Source organism: Monopterus albus, unplaced genomic scaffold (assembly GCF_001952655.1).
Source record: "Monopterus albus unplaced genomic scaffold, M_albus_1.0 scaffold182.1, whole genome shotgun sequence".
Taxonomy (NCBI): Eukaryota; Metazoa; Chordata; class Actinopteri; order Synbranchiformes; family Synbranchidae; genus Monopterus; species Monopterus albus.
This window is the reverse complement of record NW_018128062.1, coordinates 348,136-371,155: the sequence shown is the minus strand read 5'-3', so window position 1 is coordinate 371,155 and position 23,020 is coordinate 348,136. Positions and strand designations below refer to the sequence as shown.

General features: G+C 39.4%; 1 protein-coding gene across 2 annotated transcripts in view; it reads right to left on the bottom strand.

The window, feature by feature from the left end:
* Positions 1-19,815, bottom strand: part of flrt2 (fibronectin leucine rich transmembrane protein 2) — a 45,627-nt gene extending 25,812 nt beyond the window's left edge. The window contains exon 1 of one of the 2 annotated variants that reach the window (XM_020616972.1): positions 19,301-19,815. The gene's annotated coding sequence lies outside the window, so the exon portion shown is untranslated. Of the gene's footprint in view, positions 1-11,712; positions 11,772-19,300 lie in introns of those variants that run through there. The other variant, XM_020616973.1, reaches the window with a different exon arrangement.
* Between the last annotated feature and the right edge of the window lie 3,205 nt (positions 19,816-23,020).

Below are 23,020 nucleotides of genomic sequence, written 5' to 3'. Positions count from 1 at the left end.
CTCTCTCTCTCACACACACACACACACACACACACACAAATTGCACACTGGTTATTATTCCTAGAAAAAAATAAATAGAATCTCTCAACCAGGAGGAATCATGGGGGAAAAGGACAGGACAGGGAAGAGAGGGTGGAGGACAGAGAGTGAGATGTGGCACATTTGAGTATGTGTGTAGGCATGGGTGTATGCCAGCAGTATAGTGGTGTCTTGTTATGTGGGTGTATTGTGCTCCCCCAGAACTCAATGAGCTGTGTATTTAATTTGAAAGTAAAATTCACTAGGTGTAGAATAGCACAGAACTAACTGCACTAAGGGCTTGTGTGTTTAGAATTCAGTCTAAAATGAGAGGGAACCATTTTTGCTTTTCATACCAACACTATTATTGATACTAAAACATTTCTAGCCATCTATCAAGTTGTCCACAATGTGGGCTATAGAAAAACAGCAAAGGAAAGAAATTTTGTTCCCAGAGTTTTTCCTTAAAGGTAGGGTTGGTGATTCCTTTCAGAAGCATTTTTTTCATATTTCTTGAAATTCTCTTTTCATCCCGATGGATATGAAAACAATAAATGCACTGACAATGTAAAGAAAGTTTGAAAAACTCCTGACCAATAATTTACTCATCCCAAGTAAAACCACTGGATGGCCTACCTGCCTGACAATCTAACTTTCTACTTGTACACACGCTCTGCCTGTGCACACAGTGCGCGAACCAAGAATCTCCTAGAAGGTGTTACCATTGCAGGCAGATGTGTTACCACTCTGTTTTGATTGCTAAAGCTAACAAGCTACGGCACAAAAGGTATCCAGAGCATCTTTCACAAATGAAGACTGTTGTTACAGGCCGAGCCTTCCCCTTTGAGACATACGTATAGCCTTATAGATAATTTTGTTGTTGTTGCCACAAGTTGCTACCTGCATGCAGTGTGCCAGTATGAGAGCAAGAAGACCGCTGCATGGTGTAAACATGAGTGGAATTACACCAGGAGTTACCTCACTCTTTATTGAGACTCTTATTTAAACTTACTCCCTCCTAATGTACTCACTACATGCCGGGAATGCCAGATCATGAACCCTAGAGTCCAAGAGGATCTGATCTAAGAGAAAATTAGGCCCTTTTAATGCACGAAGCATATAAGCTTTCTTGCCACTAGGATAATTTCTCTTCCCTACTGGAAGCTCTGGTGGGCAGCACTATTTAAGTGATTTTGGTTTTCTAGATGCACCTCCATCCATCCATCCATTATCTATACCACTAATCCTAAGGAGACCACCCCGGTCTGCCAGTCCAGAGGCACTGCCCCCAACCGCCGTGCGATGTTGCAGAGGCGTGTCAGCCAAGACAGCCCCACAACATCCAGAGACGTAAGGCATTCAGGGTGGATCTCATCCTGTCGACAGTGACACCACATATCATTTTATCTGATATTATTTAAAAGAATTTCATGCACAAAATTGCTTAACACCAGGATTAATGAAATTGTTATTCTGTGATTGTAGTGAGCTCAGAAATGACTATCAGTCATATCCATGACCACAAATACAAGGAAAGATATGCAAGGCAGAGAGGGTCTGGATCTTCACACTTTTCCAGGATTATCAACAAAGGAACAGACTCCTTTTACATGCAGCCAGACAGCAGTCTGCTCTAAGTTTATAGACAGAAGTGTAATGCAGTTAACTGGGAATCAAAGGCCACATGCAGTGCTCATGTTACCAAGATGGAATAAAGCCTGTGTTTTGAACAGAGTTAGCAGGCCTTCCTCTTTACTCCTCTCTACCAGAAAAGCCTGAAATTCTAAGGCTAGTTACCGGCTACAAGCCAGTGCTAAAGCAGTTTAGCCATGAACGTGAGATCCCCAACTATGGTTTGGGGCTGCAGATCTGGGCAGGTAACATAGTATTCGAGAAAGAAGTTGGATGCTGCAAGAAGTAAAACCAGAATTCATGATGACGACAACTGACAGAATAGAAGGGCTGAAAAGTAATGCCATGGTGGCCATATTTCTGCTGGACAGGTAATTATGTGTTTTGTTTTGTTTGGGGGGCATTTGTTATTTTCCTGAAATCTGTAAGTAGTAGTCAGGCAGTGTGAATTGTGTTTTGGAGGAGTAGGTTTGGAGAGAAGTCAGAACAAAAGGGTGAGGTGTCTTCAGTTGTCTGCTTTCAAAATCAAGCTTCCTTTTACTGGCTTTTCCAGGATCACTAACACTACCTTTAAACCTACATTAACTGATTTTTTGGCAATGTTGAATCAGTTTAACAAGCTGTAAACACAGTTTTATCACCTTGTAAAGTTGTTGCACGATGGAATGAACACATGCAGCAGGCTGTGGACAGCCATTCTCCACCCTATTCACTAGCTAATCACCAACCTTGTCTGTCTGCTGTTTGACAGGTAGTGTACAGTATGGTCTTAGAACTTTCTCACTGAAAAGAGCTGAGCGCTGCTATGGCTACCACTGTTACCAGCTATTTGCCAACTAGTGGCTACAGCCAGCTTAAAAAAGTTGCTAAATGATCACAAGCTAAATTGCATATTAATGATGGATTAAGCTAGTTAAAGTTGACCTAATTTTTTTTTCAACCTTTAACTTTTTAAAATTTGGGATATATGTAAATACAGTAGTAAGTGGTATTATTACTTTTCAAGCTGCTAGCATCAAATCACTGTGTGTCTAAATCTACCTTTATTTTCAGAAACGTTTTAAAAGGATGTTGTACAGACTGAAGTATCACAAACATTGGAAAAAACTCACACAGGTAAACGCTGTATTTCACATGTCATTTAGGCACTTTTACAGCTCATTCATGTTTCTTTTTGGCTGCTGATTGGGTGACTGAATGTACTGCTGTCCTCCCTCGACATACTGGCCACAGTCAGTCCAAGAGCCACAGCCACATAAAGCGAACCTACCAAGAAACTTGCTGGGTTGGCAGCACTGATAGTAGTAAGAAGGAACCAAAAAGTAAAGTTGCAGGCCAGAAAAATATTGAGTTAGAAGATGTTAAAGCATTTGGGAGAAGTGAAGAACTGCAGAGTCAGGGGATAGTTCCCCACTTCACATTACATATAGTCACTTGATTCACTATCAATATAAACTGTTGAGTAGTGCAGGTTTTAGACTAAGCTTCTGCTCAGGCTTGGTACTGTTGCAGCATGGTATTTGCTTTACAAATGATAAAACCATTACCTACTAAATTCAGGTTTCACCTAAACTGCACCAAAGACTTCAACATGATTGGCTAAATGCCATGTATGTATATACAGTATGTGGCTATTTTTAGGTAGGCATAGGGTAAATCCCAGCGGTGGGCAGATGCAGCTTTTCCTGTGTGCAAAGTGAATGAGAAAGGCAAACACAGGAGAAGTGAAAGAAGGCTGAGAAAACAGAATGTGATATCGCTGATCATAATGGGCAAAAGGGGCAATAGGGGTGAAACGAGAAGGAGAGGACAGCTCTGTCACCTTCTTGGCTACGGCTCCCTCCGACTCTGGGTGAAGCAGAGCAAACACAGTGCAGTGCCCAGCCAGCCCCTGTCCTGCTAATCCCTCAACACAGCCTACCTAAATGAAAAGGCTTTTGACAGAATTTAATTACAGCTATAGGTACTTGTCTCTCTCTCCTCACATTCTCTCCTGCCTTCTCCACCATAGACTTCTCATACTTCATCTTCTGCTGCAATTAGACTGCTGCACACACACACACACACACACACTACAAACACATGCAAAGACACACATGTAAAATACAGCTCCTACTCTCAAGTTGTACCAAGGCCAAGATCTACATTACTCACACTGTGTGTCACACAGCTAGACTGTGTGTACAGGTCTGTGTAGAGGCAAGGTGCTACACACTATTATTGTTGGAAAAGTCTAAAAGCTCTGCCTGGGTGTTTGCCACCGTCGGGAGCTTTTGTTGCTTTGGCTGTACATCAGTGCTCACAAGATCCTGTTGTTTTTCAGAAACCCACTGAAAGCAACTTGCAGAAAATAAAGCATATAACCTTGACTAACACACTGTCTTTTTCAAACAACACGAGTAGTGTTTTTCCTCCCTCATGTGACTTTATCACTCAGGTCATTATTGTCTTTAATGACTTCTGCCATTACCAAGCACTTTTATGATACATGTAGTTTCAAAGCTGCTAATGAAGAGGTAAGACACAACAAAGTGGGAGGCAATTACTCGCAGTTTGTGCATATTCCACTTCCAGCTCTATTGTTTTGACATGCAAGTGGGTTTAACATGATTTAAAGTGCAGTAAATGTGGTGTTATAAAGTCACATAAGAACAATATATGTGTTACTATAAATGATAGTTACTTACTTAGAGTATGGCATTGAAATACATACAAAAGCTCACTTCAACCATTGTATATATTACAAAAAAGAGCGATAAGAATTGTGCATAAGATGGGGTATAGGGATCACACCAATGTAGCTTTCATACAGTCTAAATTGTTAAAATTTTTTGATTTAGTGGGATATAAGACTGCTGTGTTTATGTATAAAGCCAGGAACAATTTATTACCTGGTGGAATTCAAAAACTATTTAATGAAAGGGAAGGGGGATACAATTTAAGGGGTCAATTAAATTTAAAAATTCATGCTATACGTACAACCAAAAAAAGATTCTGTATTTCCATAAGTGGGGTAAACCTATGGAATAATTTAAGTGTGGACATAAAAAATAGTAATAGAATTGACGAGTTTAAACATAAATATAAAGGTATGTGTCAATCAAGATATATGCAAGAACAGGCTTAATGATTAACTACATGGACTATTGTGGGTGTAGAAGTGAATCATTTACTGCTTGCAAACCAATGATGGTAAGATGATGTCATGGGGTAGGACTGGATAAGTCTGACTTCTTCCTACTCCATTCAAGCATGTACTAGGTATAAGCACATTGATATTGGATTAGCATTTGTTGGATATGTGTAAAATTATGTGTGTTGACATATCAACTGTCTTTACATGCTTGAAAGAATAAATCAAATCAAATCAAATCAAATCAATAGTTAAAATTAAACATTGACTGCAACAATATTAGTTTTTTAATAGGTTTCTAGGAGGTAGTACAGCCAGCAGTTTGTACTGTGATAAACTTACTGTAATTCATGCTTGGACGCTTGAAATGCTAAATGAAAGCTGAAAGATAATATCATACCAGTGTCCACATCTATGCCTCGGCAGCAGTAAATAAAAAAAAAAAAAGAGAGAAATGGATTGTTCACACAAGTGCACTCCACATCTGGCAGTGCTGCTGTAATGAACAAGAAAAACTAAAAGAAGATGTACAATTTTATACCCACTCATTCAGATGAAAATTCTTCCGGCAACCTCGTTTGAAATAAACTGGGAATATTAGAATGGCAACAAAATATTTGAGATAATACTCGTAGAAAAGTGCCATTTTTTAAAAGTACACATGGTGACAATTTTGATATGTGATAACATTTTTCCGTAAAAATCAGCGTTGGGCACAAGCACACTACATAATAACCACATGTGGCCGCTTCTTTCAATATCACAGGTGTAAAGGAGTGTACAAGAAAAAAAAAAAGTTGAGCTGATGTGGGTTTAAGTACATTTCCATTTCTCTTCTCCATAGTCATTGAAGGCTTTTATGAAGACAACTCATCCCTGCCCTAATGCCTGCAGTCCTTATGGGAAAAACTCCCCAAACTTTATTCTGGAAACTTCTCTGCAGCCGAGTCAATAAATAGGAACACATAACTGCCTCCCCCTTTGCTCGGCTCCCACAGCTCTTCTCCTCTGTGCTCGATCCAATTTCAGCCCAGCGGAGGTTATCCTTCCTCAGGGCTCGTTCAGATGGAGGCCGCCGTGCAGTTTACACAGTGGAGTGAGAATGAGGGATTTCTAATGACTCTGCACTCTGATAGTCTTCCAGTGGTGCCCAAGGCCTCTTGCCAAGGACCTTCCAACTCGACACAACTACTCATCAACCAGTCACATAATTCTAGAGTACAGGCAGAGCGTGGAGAGCCTCCGAGTCCAGGAAACCTGGCCATGTCGGGCGTTAGCAGACAGAGTCCATGCTAATTTGATTTCTTACTCCCCTTATGCTCAGCTTATATCTGTTCTCATCTTTATCACATATATTTATTATTACCATTTATGTTTTATTTTGGAACATGTTAAACTAAAGCCTATAGTGTCCCCAAGGAGAGACTCAAAGAAAAAATCCTTTGTCATACCAGGGTTTTACCATGTTAATGCAAATGTGATCCATGAATAATGAGAGCCGTGTCAAAAATATTAATTAAGTAATTAGCTCTGTAGCTGTCCTGCAGTATTAAGTAACCTCAAAGTCTTCTGCACCTATACTGCATAACCATGAAAACCACAAGCTTTGGTTTCTGACTGAAATGTTTTCCACCCTTATAAAAAGTTGTTTTTGTTGTTTATTTCACTACAAATATCTTTACTACAAGCCTGCCTATTCTTTAAATTGTCACTGAGGTTAACAGAGCTGTGGTTATCAATGATTAGACTTGCAGAATTTACTTTGATTTAAATTTGCCCAAACTATCCAGAAGTAACAGTTATTATCGTTATACTAAATCATGCTGTGTGGGTTTGTTTACAGTGACAGCAGACCCTGTCACTGACATGTCTGATGGATTTTGATTTAGTTTTTAAAATTATAATCCTTATTTTTGTAGTTGTATTTTTAGTCATATCTTTGAAGTCAAGCTTGTTTTTGCACTACAGTACCCTGGAGATCACTTTGATTTCATGTCCCAGATTTTTGAGTTTTTTGTTATTTGATTTCTGTTATTTTCTCTGTTCAGACATACGTAGTTGTAATTATTCCTGTAACTATCCAGCTCTTCTAACTGCTGTTCCTGCTGGAAAGCATCAGCTTAGCTATAGTTTTCATGCCGACTGTATATAAAAGCTGGACAAACCCACTGTGACGTCACCTACTGGTTTTCTGAAGAGCAGTTTCGAAGCTCAAGTCTGGCCGCTGCCGTATTACTGCTACAACTAATCCAAAAATGGAAGGTGGAGCATGAGTAGAACTGTTAGAGAACTAGCCACCTTTGGCAGGACCCTCCCACCTGTCAATCAAAGCAGCCAATTATGCATAACATTTAGACTTAATATAATTTAAAAGGGTGAGAAATATAAAAATTCACCCCCACACAGTTGTCATGGAAGGGGAAATTAGCTATAGAGACCAAAACCAGGCTATAAACATGTTTATTTCTGCTGTAAAGTTGGGCAGTTTAACATGGGAGTTTATGGGGATTAACTCCCTTTTTGAGCCAGCATCACTGATAGAATTCAGATTGGCTTCATTATTTAGCCTGGGAGCTTGGAGGGTTTTCACTATGTCTTTAATCTTCATCTTTACTTATATATCTTAGGTTTACCTAACTCATCTATATTGTACACCTTAACTGTACAGTACACTTTGCAAATTATTTTTAGAAAGAATAACATTACCCTTTGTTGCAGAGTTTATCATTGCAATGTTTGCACCAGCAAATGCAAAAAAGACCCCTCTCATGGTAGTAAAAAAAAAGAGTTGGGAAAGTTGGCAGCAAATGCCACAGATTATTCTTTAACATTAATTAAATGTGACAAGCCTTGCACACGTTGGACCACATGTCTATGGTGACTATGGACCTGAGGCAGCAGAATAACTCAGAAAGATTAACAAAAAGGTCAGTCCCACCAATTGTTTCCTTTAACCTGTGTCAGTTCTGAGACTGACTCCACTTCCAGGCTTATAACTTCAAGGAAGGCGGGGGTGAAGTAGCTCCACAAGGCCATGAACCTCATCCACGTGTCCCTGAGTGAGTGTTTGTGCGCTCATGAGCCCTATTGTCTTCGAGTTCATATTTCCCAGTCACAATCATGGGCCTACAATAAACTCCATTTCCTTTACCATGTGTATATGTCAAAGGTACACACCCATAAAGAATGTCAATACAATGAAGGTATAGATTCATCAGGGAACGTGGCAGCTCTTCCTTCCAGGAAGGGAGTCAGGACACACTGTGGCACACAGCTACATTTGTAAAATGTGCATGTCATAGCAGTGTTCTTATCTTGACAGTGTGGCTTTTCTGACATTTAACCAAAGCAAAACAATTTCCTCTTATGAGTGCATTTCTAATACACACACAAAAATGATTAGAATAATACCTGGAGTAATGAGAGTGTAACATTTCCCAGATAATAAATACAGGGAGGATGGAATCAGCAGAACAATACTTTCTCAGTGACTGGCTGGTTATATATTTGTTTGTAAATGAGGCCCTTTTTGCAAATAATGGTGTGGCTTTGCACCGTTTACTAGTGAATTTAAAAGGAAACCATGAAGTATGACCCAGTAGGAGTGGTGTGGTTTTCTTTCCTCGTCTGAGCTCTGCTGTTAAAGAAATGGTTTCACTAAACTGCTGTTACTATTACACGTCTGGGTCCATTTGTGTGAACAGTCCCTGCTGTATCATTTCTCCTGTGTGTTATAGCAATACTCGAGCAGCTCCCTGTTTCCCCTCCTCTCTCCTCTTTGCTCCCCCCATCTCTGTCTGTTTCCCCAGCACCATATGGGAGACAGATATGTAACATGTTTCAGAATGGAAAATTGATTATAAATAGATGATGTGAGGGATCCACGGTAATGATGGCGGAGTGTTCTGTCCTGCAGCACAATGTCACTACAAGCTATCTACTGCTGTGCTTTGATGCTACTCTGGGCTTGTTCTTATGCTTTGACACTGGTAAGTCTATATCCCTCCAGAGAGCTCTCCTATGGGGTCAGCTAATGGGACCACTGCCATCCTCCATCACTGCTTCGGAAAAGAGGAAATTTCTTTTTTTTCCCCCTTTCTCTTTTTCTCTTTCCTGAGGACTTGGTTACAATAACAACAGCTCTCATAAACGCAGATGGTTACAAGCCGGAGCTCTGGCCATGTAACGAGACGTAGAAAAGGAGTGTTAAGTAACCGGCCCGTGCATTCAGAGCCAACACAAACTGACTCACACCTTCGAATCTTTCAATTTGCCTGTAATAAATTGCAGTAGGAAGCAATTGCATTGCTGATGTGCTGAGGAGGTTGAAATTGAAACCCATGCAGGGACAGTGGCATGCTCTCAAAGCGAACAGCGCCAGATAGTCTTAGCTTTGAATAGTTGAAGAAAGGGAACCAATGTACAATTACAGAATCTCTCTCTCTCTCTCTCTCTCTCTTTCTCACACACGCGCACACACACACACACACACACACACACACACACACACACACACACATGTACATTGTCAGGGCCACAGGAAATGTTTGTCAGGTTGAGCACGAAAGCAAGCAAATATGCCTCTACGTTACCATGTCAAGTCGCCACCCCCGTTCGTGTATTTTCTCACAATAAAAAGTAAAAGTACAATTTACAGCAGCAGCAGCAGCTTCAGCAGCGGTGGTAGCATCTAGTCTGGCAATTATGGAGGCAACAAAACAGCTTTCAGAGACAAATACAGACTGCAGCATTAAACAACCACATTAAACAACCACAGGCAGACCACATAATGTTAGAAATACACACATGTGTTTTTTATTCTTCTCTCTTTTTCTGTTGCATTAGTACCCAGCTGAGTGGTGGTCAGCTCTGTTTGCTCTAACTGCAGGTGGCATCAGGGACATGCATTAGTTCCCCTCTGCCCCCATATAGGAGGAGCAAATGTGAACTCCCTGGAGCGCTGGGGGCCCAGACGTAACTGGATAAAGGCTGTCAGAGGGCCTCGTCTGAGCCACAAGTGGAAACACAGGCTGAATCTAATAAGAGTCCAACCTGCAGCAATGTAGACTGTATGAAAACAATAGCTCTGAATACTGACTTCTTTTTGTAGGTAATTTGGTCTCAGCTGGGCCTAAACTCATGTTATTCTCTTACATTCCCTCCCACTCTCTGTTCTGCACTCCATCTTATGCTGGTTCATTGCTTTTACAAGAGAAAAACAGACATTCTCTGACCTTACAAATAACAGTCTCTTACCGTAATGTAGAGTCTGCACTGACAGCTGACTTGAAATTAATAATTATGTGACATCTTGTTTTTCTGAGGCAAATCTTGCCCCCCCCCTTCTCAAATGATAATAAACATCTTACTGTATGTGAAAAGCGCCAATAAAGGCTTGTTTAGACAAAGAGGCAGAAAGGGAGGAAGAGATTGTCAGAACCTTGTTTGCTCACTGAGCATGTGGGTATCAGATAACACTGTGCGTGTTTTATTGGGTGATGGACAAATAAAGAATAGCAGAACAACGTGTGGGAAGATAGACATTGACCTAAAAGCCTCTATTCATCCTTGAGTCATGTTTCACTAGGGTTTGCAGTATCAGGCTGGACCCTGATCTCCTACAGATGCACCCACAGGAAAACAACAGAAACACCAAAGAACAAGAACAGGATATCAAACCCTTGATAACATAGCTGATTTGCTTTTGGGATTAGTTCTTTTGACTGTTTGTATGTATTTACTCATGTATCTGCTCTGTTTGGTTTCTTCTATCCTCACGTTCTAGCCTTGATCAAAACAGTATCTCCTTCAACTCATTAGCTGTGTCTGCTCCTGGTAGATGGGAGAAACAAGGGAAATATATGCATAACCCTCCTCTGACATGCCGTCTCATTTGATGTGGGATTCTCAAACAGATACCCAGTCTCCACCTTTACTGGGGATATTAAAGTGCTGGCTACTCCGTCTCACTCACTCCTTTATACAAACACACACATCATTTGCAAAAGCCAATTCCATTTCCTGTTTTAGAAGCTACCTTCACAGCTTTTCTCTGTTATCCAAAATATAAACAAAAACTGAGTCCAGGAACTTTTGAGAAGGTGGAAGGTTGCTGGTACAGTCAGCATTGATTATAAGGCAGCAAATAATGGCTGTCCTAGTAATCTACAGATAATGTAATTAGATCATTTCTACATGATGTCAAGTTAAAGTGACATGTGAAAATGTCCCATTTCTGCTGCAAAACAATAGACAATTCACAATGATACAAAACAGAGAATAACACAGAACGCATCAGCAAATGTTTAGCATTTTTGCTAAAACAATAGTGATAGAATAGAAAAGAACATCTTAGGAATGACACTTATTTGCTTTATGGTCAAAAGTCAGGTAAGAAGATCAATGCCACCCTTTTATCTGCACGTTAATCATATATCCAGCAGCTGTTTAGCTTAGTTGAGCATAAAGATTGGACATCCAAAGATAACGGTGTATGCCTTGCAGGACCTCTACAGCACCTCTAAAGCTTAATGGTTAACAAGTTAGCTCTTATTTGTTTCATTTGTCCAGAAACCAAACCAAATATTTCATTCTTACGCTTACATTTTTGTACACATTAAACGATAGTTGTATCAGTCTGAACAACTAATCAATTGTAAAACTCTACTTGCGGGCACCCTGGCAGTTGAATGGTACAGTGTGGTGCACCATACAGACATGTACAGTGCATGCACTAGGGTGGGGGTTTGAGTCTGGCTGCTGACATTTGTCTCTTATTTTCTGTCTGCTTTTCTTCAACCCACTTATGAATAAAGGCAAAAAACTGTATCCCTGAAGAAAATAACTGAAAAAAATTACTTCTTGCCAGTAGTTGATTGATTCTTACAAATAACTCTGAAACTATCTAAAAGTAAGATGTTAAAACCTACCTGATGTGACCTCAACACCCTAATACATTTCAGCGGCTTCCAGTGTTTAAGAAGGGGATGTGCCTGTCCTTGTAAAACAAAACTGTAAATACACAGAAATGAAATTTACAAGCCAATTGCATCTCTGGAGCTGAGTCAAACTTCTAAACAGTGAGGGGGAGGAGGCCGAAGCAGAAGAACAAACAGTAAACAGGCCTTGAGTTATCTAGGCCAGTCAAATGCAGGTGTGGTCAGGGACGGACCGAGCGGCTGTTGCTCTGTGCATGTCTGTGAGAAGGTCATGTGAAAGTGGAATGTGGCTGAGCTGGATGTTTGCCAGAGGCTGTTTTCAGTCAAGAAAGCTTATTTTTCTAAAAACACAATGAAAACTGTACGCCACCTGGGAGAGATTATGCCTCCGTGTTTTAATATAGCCCAGGCTATTTAAAAAACTGGGTTTTGAAACGTGACAATATCTAGTAGCCACTAGGCAGGGATCTCAGATTTTGAAAGGATGTTGTTTGACAAAATTCAAGAGACATAACGAGAGATGAAGCTTTTACATGCTGCATTACTGGACAAACAATTACACAGCAATTACTGAGCAGCTTTTGAGATAGAGGGCAATGCATCACTCAGCGGGCAGCTGACAACGTGAGCTAACTCAGCAAGCACTATGCAAAATAGAAAAATAATAGTGTAGAGTGCCAGAAGTGAAGAATGCCTGTTCAACACACAGACATACAATAAACAAGAAGGAGAAAGCAATACATAGATGGCAAAAACCAATTTATGTAGACAGGCAAAAAGGAACCTATATAAACAAAAATACATTTCCAAAGAGAAATGAACACACACACACACACATATTCACTCTCTCCAGTGAGTGCAGTCAAAGCCGGGATGTCAGCTGAGCCTGTCTGATTGAGAGCAGTAGTGGAGCCTCAGCCTGGGCAGGCATGTTCAGAACAGTGTTATTGAGAATGAATCATGTATCAGCTGGTATTAAAGCAGTACATATAAACAAAATGATTAAATGTGTTCCCATATGAAAGAATTATTTCATTTCATGATATTATGCTGTGGATATTGAGGGTAAGAAATTTTAATAAAGAACACCTTTAAGGTGAGCAATAACAGCAGCTCCGGGGAGTTGTATAATGTCTGGGTGGTGTTTAGTTTGGAAGGGTAGCTTGTGTATTGTGTTGACTAGACCTCTGATCCAACGCGCTTCACTGAGTCATACTGTACAGTAAGTACGAATACCGCAACAACAAAGCTGTGGGATGACATCACAACATCTGGTAAGAAGAAGAGGAAGAAGAGAGTGAAGAAAAGCTTGAAGACAGATACACAGAGGAGATAAAAGTGAAGAGTGAAAGAAGTAAAGACTATGGGAAAAGGTTGTTTCCAGACTGGCATATCCTGATTGGAATCAGATTGATCTTAACAAGTGTGGATGGCAAGAAACACGGAGCAGTTCATGCTGTAGGTGGTTTGAAACCCGATTCAAATCAAATTTGAAACGACTTAGCCATAGCCACGCAAATCAGATTTCAAACCTGCCTTTATGTCACATGCAAAGCATAACACAGATCCCATGATGGTGACATCACATCTGGCCGTGACCACAGTGTGTGCCACACTCACTGCTTTACCTACAGTAAATACAAGTGCAGCTGTGTAAAAATACTGCAGCTCAGTAAAAGCCGACTGAAATGCACTTAGCAAATATCAAAAGTAAAATTAGTTTCTGCAGAAAAATGGCCATATCATTGATATTTTATTATATATGATGTTGTTAGTTAATAGATGTGTAAGTAGTAGATTACTGTCATAGTCAGGTAAGTTGGAGCTACTAACAACTAGTTTAGTTCAGTGTTTTTCCAACCACATTTACCTTGTAAAGCTTTGCAACCAAACGGTGCACAAAGAAGATATAGTACATACTGTCAACAATCAGTAACACAGTGACACACAACTAGATTATAGATCGAAACACTCCCTTGTCCCAGTACTGACCCAAATTGGGTAGGTCTTGATTCAGCAATTGTTAGTGTTTATATAAGAAAGAAAAAAAAGTTCTGATACATACAGTACATTCAGTGCAAGGATGTATTTATTTTATATTCATTTTTCCTAAGCAGTTATTAATTAAATAGAACCAACTGAAAAGATTAGGAGGAAAACACTCTATGGTGAAACTGCTGACGACTCCCAGACATCTGAAACATGACAGAGACCTTCATTTAGACACTGCTTTTTTGTAAAGGTTGGGATCTTAATCTGAAAAGCAGCTATATCTGTCATAAAAAAATAGGAGTAAAAAGGACAATATTTTCCTCTGAAATGTGACGAAGAAGCATCAGAACATAGCAAAGACTGGAAACAGTCATGAAATGTACAAGTATCTTTCTTAAGTAAGTGTGCTTCAGTACTCTCTGTCACTGTTAATCACATGAAACATGGCTGCATATAAGAGCCTCATTTAATCTGCGTCTTGCTGGTTTGGTTTCATTCCTGAAAAATGCTCCATGAGTCAGTGTGCATGCAGCGGTGTGATTATCACAAAAACTAATACCGATGGCTTTATAGTGCCTGAACACCAGCTGCAACACTGCTCGTAAATGACAACAACGAATTCAGTCCTAAAGATTAAGTCTGAGCAGCAAATTGAGGTTTTATGAGGTGTGATCATGAAATCTAAGATAAGGGTGGGGAGGATGGAGGTAGAGGTGAAGGTGGGTGTTATGAGGTTGAGTATAACATGTCATCCTGCTAAATGTTCAGTTTGGTTGGAGCAAAAAATAAATAAATAAATAACTACATGAAAGAACATGGAGTGGGGATTTGTGTCGTATGCTGTATAGAGAATGGAAAATGTTTTGCCTGGTGTTCACAGATGTTTTCAGAAGGCAAATGAGAAGGTGCCAGCTTACGGGCTGAAAAGCTCAGTGACACACTAAGTGATTTCAAATTATGATAATACATATGCCTTTATAAAACATCTTTTAAACTAATGCTAAATTTTGAATTCTCCTCACTTTTTTTGTACATGCTCTATGGATCCCAAAACAAGGATATATGAGGAAGCCCTCCAAGGATTTTTGTATGTACAGTAAGAGTATGCGTTCAGAAGCACCTTTCATACGTATGAATGGGATGCCACCTTTAAATTCTGTATGCTACTCCAAGATTCAAATCACGTCACTGCATGACTAACATAAGGGGCCAGGGAGAAACGTAATGAGCGCTCAAATCACAGATGGGACTCGGCTTGGTTTCTCAGCTAATGGTTAACTCTGGCTCCCAGCTGGTTAAGGGCCTGTGTAGGACCTGAAACATACCGTGAATTATTTCAGTGCCTGACCATGCAGATATTGTAACAACCATATAAATAGTAACCATAAAAAATATATCTATCTATACACACACACGCTGTGTTTTCATTCCTTGTGGGGACTTCACATTGACTAACATTAATTTCCTGTAGACTTGTGTTTAACTGATCAACTTTAATTTCAAATCATGTTCAGTAGCTTAGTCCCATCATATTTTTTGACTTTAAAAGAAACTTTACTTCACTGTACTTCAGTATAATAGCATTTATTATTTATAGTGTGCTGGTCCTGGGTTTTTCCCATATGGAGAAGGGAACATGAGCCAGGTTTAATTTTGAATGTTTATGTGGCTTCTTCATCCGTAAGTGGATTGAATTGCAAGGCTTTTGCAGAACATTGTCACTGCAGCAATCAAAGCAGTGCTTTTGCTTTTAAACTGTTCTATAAAGAACTAACAAAGGTGCCAGTAAATGCTGACTGATTCATTTGGAAAAATCACTTATCTCTGATGTTGAGGTGCATTTAGAGTAACACAGTGAATCTCAATGTACTGGCCAAAAGAACGCATCCTGAAAATCAAAGTATGGCAGGAGCAAGTCATTTTTTCCTCCCACATTTAGCTCTGGTCGCGTTGGTTGTATTCGCACATATTCTTGTCAAGGGCAGTCTGTCTCTGTGAATGACAGGTCCCACATAGTCAGGCCATGAATGTTCACGAGTGGAGGATTATGAGTAATTGATGAAAACAACTATACAGTAGGTGGGATTCATCACGAGTGGTGCTGCATTGCTCTTTTTCACCTCCAGACACATGTGAGATACTTATAACAAAGTCAGTGTGCAGCACCATGATTTTTACACTGGACTTCATGGTATTCTAATCACATCTAATCCACTGCCTAGAATCTAATGACTTGATCTCAAATGTCCAGGTATTATCTTTGGAAAATATACATTCACAGCATTCTTTCTTAACTGTTGAGTTAGGTGTTTATTTTTAAGCGAGTCCAAGCCCTGCTTGCTGAACATAAGCTGACTTGCAGATGTATATACAGGGCTATTTTTTTTTTTTTATAGATACTTAACTCCAATTAACCTTCATTCTCCCATTTGCCTATAATCACATTATCCTCTGGTATTTGACTTTATTTTTCTTTCATCCAACAGAGGCCACGGCCTCCTGCTACATACCCAGAGAACGGTGAGGCAGTGAGAACAAGAACAAGCTTCCCCTTGTGCTGGATCTCCCAGTTGGCCAGAGAATCTGTCCATGGTCTACTCTCCTTCTCTCTCCCCCTCCTCTCAGTGCTCTCCTCACACTCTCTTTTTAGCTCCCTTCCTTCTGCTCCCTTACTGCATATCTGAGCTCTGCCCTTGGGCAGCGCCAGACATCGTCTGATTCATGCCTTCAGTCGGCTGCTGCGGTCAGCTGACTCTGTAGTACTAAAGACTTGGGTTTGCTGAGGATTGACTCAGATTCCTGCCAGGATGCTGATAAGTCCTATTGTGCTGTAAGTGTGCCTAAAGAAGAAAGTAATTTAAGAAAACGGTTTTACCAAAGAAATTTACCCAAAAGTGTTTTTTATTCCTAAGATATCATATGTCATTGTCTTTATAATTCATATTTAATATAACCAGACATGATGTGAGCCATTTTTAGAATCAAAATACTTGTGATTACTAAGTGGCTTAAGTTGAATAGTTTGACCGAAGGCTTGAATGCACTGCGCCTTACAAAAACACATTCCAGCTGTCAAAAATGTTCATTCATGTACTTCCATACAAAACCCACTCTGAATACCTGGCTGTCCCCTAAAGCAATTATATTTAAAACAGCTCACTTTCAGCACTTAAACCTCTATGCTCTAAAAGATACGAGTTGAGCTGTCACCCTCGCTGACACATTAGTGACATAGTTTCACATTTGATGCACAAATGACGATGCATGAAATCTGTAAGATTTATAAATGTCACCTCACTTAGTCTCATACTTTACACTTCTGCTCCACTGCACTCAAAAGCTCTGGTTGTTTGTTACTTTGTGATTTAAATAATCAATTAATCATTTGGTCTAATAAATGTTTGCTATAGTGCAAAAAAAAAAATGTCCATGACAGTTTTACAAAACTAAATGTCTTGTTTTGTTTGTCAGGCCAGAAATAGTAAATTTAGGATGAGGAAACTTGAGAAAAACAGCTGTTTGGCTTTTCTGCTTGAAAACAGATGACTAGCTACTGCGTGCATATATAAAGTAGCTACACCTCAACCAGCTACAACACACTGCCTACTTATTAATCCAGTAACAACCTATTAATTCTGTATATACAGTACAAAGGGATTATGCCTTCAAATTGAGGTTTTTTCAAGTAACACTTCTAATGCAGGATTTATATTTACATTACTTAGTATTGCTACTGTTAAGGTTGTGATTACATTTTGTTGCGAGGCTGCTCTTAACAATTAAACTACCAGCTACACTAATCTGACTGTACATTATACACATTGCACATCCCACTGTCTTGAGATGAAGTGAAACCTTAAAGCTATGTGTTGTCAGGGAGACTGAATGAAGCTAGACAGCAGGCAAGAAGCCAAACCTTCAGCTAAAAGTAACGGTAAATGGTCTTATACTTACATAGTGCCTTTTTAAGCAGTGAAGCGCACTCAAAGAGCTTTACACCCCCTCGCACACACTCATACAATAATAACATACAATTATGAATAAACAATTGAACCAATTATGTGAACTTAACAAATAAACTGTTGAAATGGTGAGTTAAAGGTAGTAGAAAAGTCAATGATTGTTACATGGTTAAGTAGAATGCAAACTTGAACAAACCATCTTAAACACTGACAATTCAGCTGTATGAATCAACGCAGCAGGATCCAGTTTATTTAACTTTCAGATCAATTGAAATAAATATTAATGGAACGTGATGTGTCGGTTCAATGAAGCTGCGGCTGCACTCAGCTGATAAGGGCAATTAGACACAAAAGACTGACAAGCAATGACAGTGAATTACTTTCCGCGCATTAAAACCTTTGACTTCTTTCCTATTTGATGCTGTATGACTGTATGCACACTATTCTGGAATTTAAATCTATTTAATAATTTTTTTGTAAGTAGCTGTAGGGGAAAAATTGGCTACAGCAAATACTCATGACATGGTTGTAAAATACCAAATAACTGAATATATTAAGAAAATGTTAGATGTTGATGCTGGTGAGGTATATACTGCTATTCTCTATTAGTCGTAATGTTTACTAATTAATTACATTCATGGCCAGTCGTGGTCTGGCATCTGGTGTGCTGCTGGTTTGTTAAGTAAAACCTGTGAATAAAGCAAATGTGTAACTTAAACGCATCAGGACAGCTTTCCTTGGCATAAAAATAATAACAATAATAACAACAATAATAATAATAACAATAATAATAATAAGAAGAAGAAGATGCGTGGTGTGTTTACCTGCCGGGAGCACTTCAGCAACATTTAAATAATGAGGCCATTGCAAAAGATGTTAGAGATAATTGTTACTGTTTCACCTCAGACATTTTTAAAGTTATTGTTGGAAAAGTTCACAATTATTTTAAATTGCTTTCTGCTAGCGGAAGAGCAGGTGGCAGATTTCAGAATGTAAACTGGCCCTTACAATGTTCTAAATTTTTCAAACAGCCCTCAAGAGATGATGTGAGTGCGCTCTTTTATTATGCTTTTTAAAAAATTGTGTACTCAACCTTTTATTTAGTGTCTCCTGTAGGGCACTCATTAAAATCATCAACCCTGTTTAAAACTTTTCTTCAGAGGGATTTGTCACTGCAAAGGTTGACAAGACAAGTGCACGAGGTCAGAGAGAGACGATGAACAACAGCCAGTGAACTAGAAAGAAACATGGCAGTCATGAATAATGCATGGATGAAAGGCTTATCTAATGGCACTCTTAAAACTTTTAAAAGTTCATCTTTGCTTTCAGCTGGAGACGCTCTTGGCTAAAACCCCCATTTCTTTAACTTAGCTGCAGTCAGCCTCCAAACATATGAGAGAGACACTGATTGGTTTAATTACGTTTGCGGTGATTAAGCATCTTAATGGTGCTCATCACAATATGAGACGTGAATCATAATGATTGTGAGAAGAGACATTTTGGGTGAAGTTTTTTCTTCTCCTCTGAAAGAGATATGTTGTTTTTCTCACTTACTCTTTAACGTACAAACATAGCTACACACACACACACACACACTGGAAGGCAATTTAAACAGAGACACTTACCGTCTTTGGACACTTGGTGGTCATGGCAGGGTCAGAGAAGATCAGAGGCACAGAGACATTTGAGAGTCCGACCTCACGGCATTACACTCACATTCCAGCCCAGCTCCCAGATGTGAGGACAAGACCAATGGGACTTGTTAAGTTGAAAGACCGAGGGTTTCTGGCTCACTGCAGTGTGTCAAAAGGAAACTGTAGGCACCAGTCAGTCAGCGACTGACGGAGCGACGGCAAATGGAAAACAAGACAGACAAAAGCAGAGAGAATTCAAAGACACCAGCAGTCTCTTCTTCCTCTTCTCCTTCCCTTCGCTGGTTGTAACTTAACCCCCGAAGAGCTCTGGTAAGCAGACACACAGAACCAGTTCCAGACCTGTCCTGCACCAACAGCTGCCTCTCCCCCTTCTCTCTCTGTTTTCTCTTCTCTCTGCTTTTTGGTATCATTTAACTCCAGGGCCCAGCGATGAGCTCACTATAGGCTCAGGTTTCACCACCTTGACTGGAATGTGAGGGCAGCCGCGCAGAGAGGCAGAGGTGCTGGGGAGGTCAAAGGCTACTGGGGTACTGTGGAGAAACAGAGAAGACAGAGGTGTCTGTCATCTGAGGGAGGTCCAGTAGAGGGATATGTGAGGGGTCTGGAGTGCCGAGAACAAAACAGGAGTTACAGGGGTCACAGATTACGGATATGGTAGGGCCAGGCAACATTTGACAGTTCTGGGGCTATAGACTTGAGGACACAACGTCCAGCAAATCTTGTAGTGTTTTCAGCAACTTTAATGAGAAAACCAATGCAAAGGTGCACAACAAAAAGTCCTATAAATAATACAACATTTTAAAAAACCCTTAAAAACAACCAATCACATACAAGCTTATAAATGTCGGGCAATAAAAAACATGCACATAAATGGGTGAAGTACATGTAGCCATAGGCCAGTCACATTTCAAGGGTCAAATTAAGAGCGAAGCACCAGGTGTATCTAATAACTGACATAGGTGACACCACGTGTAAGAACATGTACACTCAGGGTAGAGAGTTCCAGCTGTCCCAGCAGGCACCCAGCAATCCATCCAACCGACAAAACACCACAGGCCTCTCCAGTCACAACAAAAATGAATGCAAAAGAGATGACAATAGCAAAAAAAAAAAAAAAAAAAAAAAAACAAAACACTAGGCAAAATTTTAATCTTTATGTAGTACATGAAACAAAAAGGACTGATCAAAAGTATATGTGTAAGACACAATGAAACTAAATATAAGAAAAACAATGGGGTGCACAATTGGAGCCCATAAGTATAAAAAAGTAAACCCACTATAAAAACTCATTAATTGAGAAGTCCTCATTCATACCTTCTGGAAATAAACTCAAAGTCAAAAATCTAAAATGCCTCTTTTTTCCCTAAAAAGACTAGTGTTACCATGTCTTACTCTAGGCTTTATTGCCTCTATACCTGTGAAAAATAATGATGACACGGACTCATTTAACTCTTTAAAATATCTTGCAATGGGGTTAGTAACACAATTTCTCTTGATTGTTGTCTCTTTTACATTTATCTTTGTTGTGACTGGGGAGGTCCTGATGTTATGTGGGTAGGTTGGATTGCTAGGCACTTGCTGGGACAGCTGGGACTCTACCCTAGGTGTACATTTTATTACATGTAAATCGGATGTGGTATCACCTGTGTCAATTATTAAACACACCTGGTGGTCCTCTGTCAATTTGACCCTTCAGTGTGAGTGGCTTATGGCCACATGACCATGTACCTAACCCACTTATGTGCATTGTTTTTGGACGTGCAGGAGCTTGTATGTGATTGGTTGTTTTTAAGTTGTTGGTTTTTTTTTTATATTTGTATTATCTACAGGACTCTTTGTCGTGCTCCTATAACAGACCCTGATGGAGGCTTCATGTCGAAATGCATTTGTTGTCTCATTAAAGTTGCTCAAAACACTGCAAGTGTTAGGACGTTTTGTTTTCTAGTTTGTCTTGTCTGGGCACCTTGATAGTGGGTGAAATTGTGCCAGATCTTTCTGCTGTATCTGGCTATGGAATTGAGGACACTGAACACATTAACTCACTGAAGTACACACAAAACCTTTCCTAAGTGCTATATTTTTCCTCCCCTAGAAAAACACTTTCCTAAGGGAGAAAAATAATAATACCTTTGCTTTGATAATATTTCTAGTACAATATAATATTTCTAGTCACATTTCTGTGACAAGGTTCTTTACCATTAAAAATGCAATAAAATAGAACATAATTATATTCTTTCATTAGATGAAATTGCAATAAGTGAATAAAGTAAATACAAGCATGTGTCAAGGACAACAACAGTAGGTGGAACACAAAATAATAAAGTCTTTTCTTTTATGACAGGTGCAGTTGTCACTTGTCCTTGCCTCTGACCTTTCCAAGCACAACGTGGTTAGCTAGCTAACATTAGTTAGCTAGCTAACCACGTTGTGCTTAGTTAGTTGTGCTTAACATTAATTAGCTAGCTCAGGTATAGCAATCAAAAACAAAAATTTTGTGACGGGGTTTGTGTTTTTGCTTTTTGAGAGTTGTGTGTCTGTCTCTGCTGAAAATTGTATAATCATAACACTGTCAAAATAACTGAATTACCTGGCCAGTTGTTGATATGCTGGCTCTTCAGTTCAAAACAAAATAAGAACACAAGCTGTCAGGCCATGCTACCTAGGTAGGTAGCATCTACCACAGCACTAAGCTAAATAATAAATAAAAGGAAAGTGTGCAGTGTGTTTGAAGTGCATACTGTGTAATGATTCCAAAACTGTGGTAATCTTCATGGATATAAATGGATAAAATCTCTTTGTAAAGCATAGTACGCCAACCGCTGAAACTATGTTCTACAAAACTACCTTAAAGAGGAATCAACATATCTTTTAAACAAAACCTACTGTATCCTAACATTCTAGAAAGTGATATTGCAGTGCTTTTATATTAGAATGTATTGTAGGCTAAAAATCTGGTAATTGATTATGTTGTGACTGTGTCAGAGAAATGTTAAATACACTATTAAGAGTTTTCATAGGGACTAAGCATTTTCTTTGATATAAACTAGTGAAAACTGTGTGCTGTGGATTATTCAGAGAAACAGTGGCACTGTTTCTGGAAGGAGGTGTTGTTTAACTCTTTTTTAAATTTTCAGTACTTAGAGTACCACAGTTTTAGTCATCTCCATTGTACAAAAGTAAGGCAGAAATCTCAGAGAAGTTTTTCTTTTTTACAATTATAAGTCTGTCAGCCCTTTATATGTTATTTCTTGTTCTCAAACTTTCTCTTATTTCTACATTAAAGTCATAGCTTCAAAGAAACACTCTCTGAACCTTTGGCCATGTTTAATTTACAGTACAGTCCACATAAAGCTACAGGAGCTTTAGCTTTATGTGGACATGCAAAACTTAAGATTCATTGTTTTGTGGTGCATTTGCATATGCTTTTATGAAATGATGCCAACATTGCAGGTAAACTCTACACTAATTACATGGTGTTTGTGCAGCCAGTACCATGTGGTGCTGCGCTAACTCTCTCTGATACCTAACCTGGCAGAACAAGCCCATTACAAAAGAGAACAAAATGATGCCTTTTAAAGATGCCACCCTCAAGCTGACTTTCCCTCCATAGTGTAACAAAAATAAGTGAACTGAAGTGGCCTGGTATTTATCTGTTTATTGTTTTGCCAGTCGACTTTGTGATGTTTACTT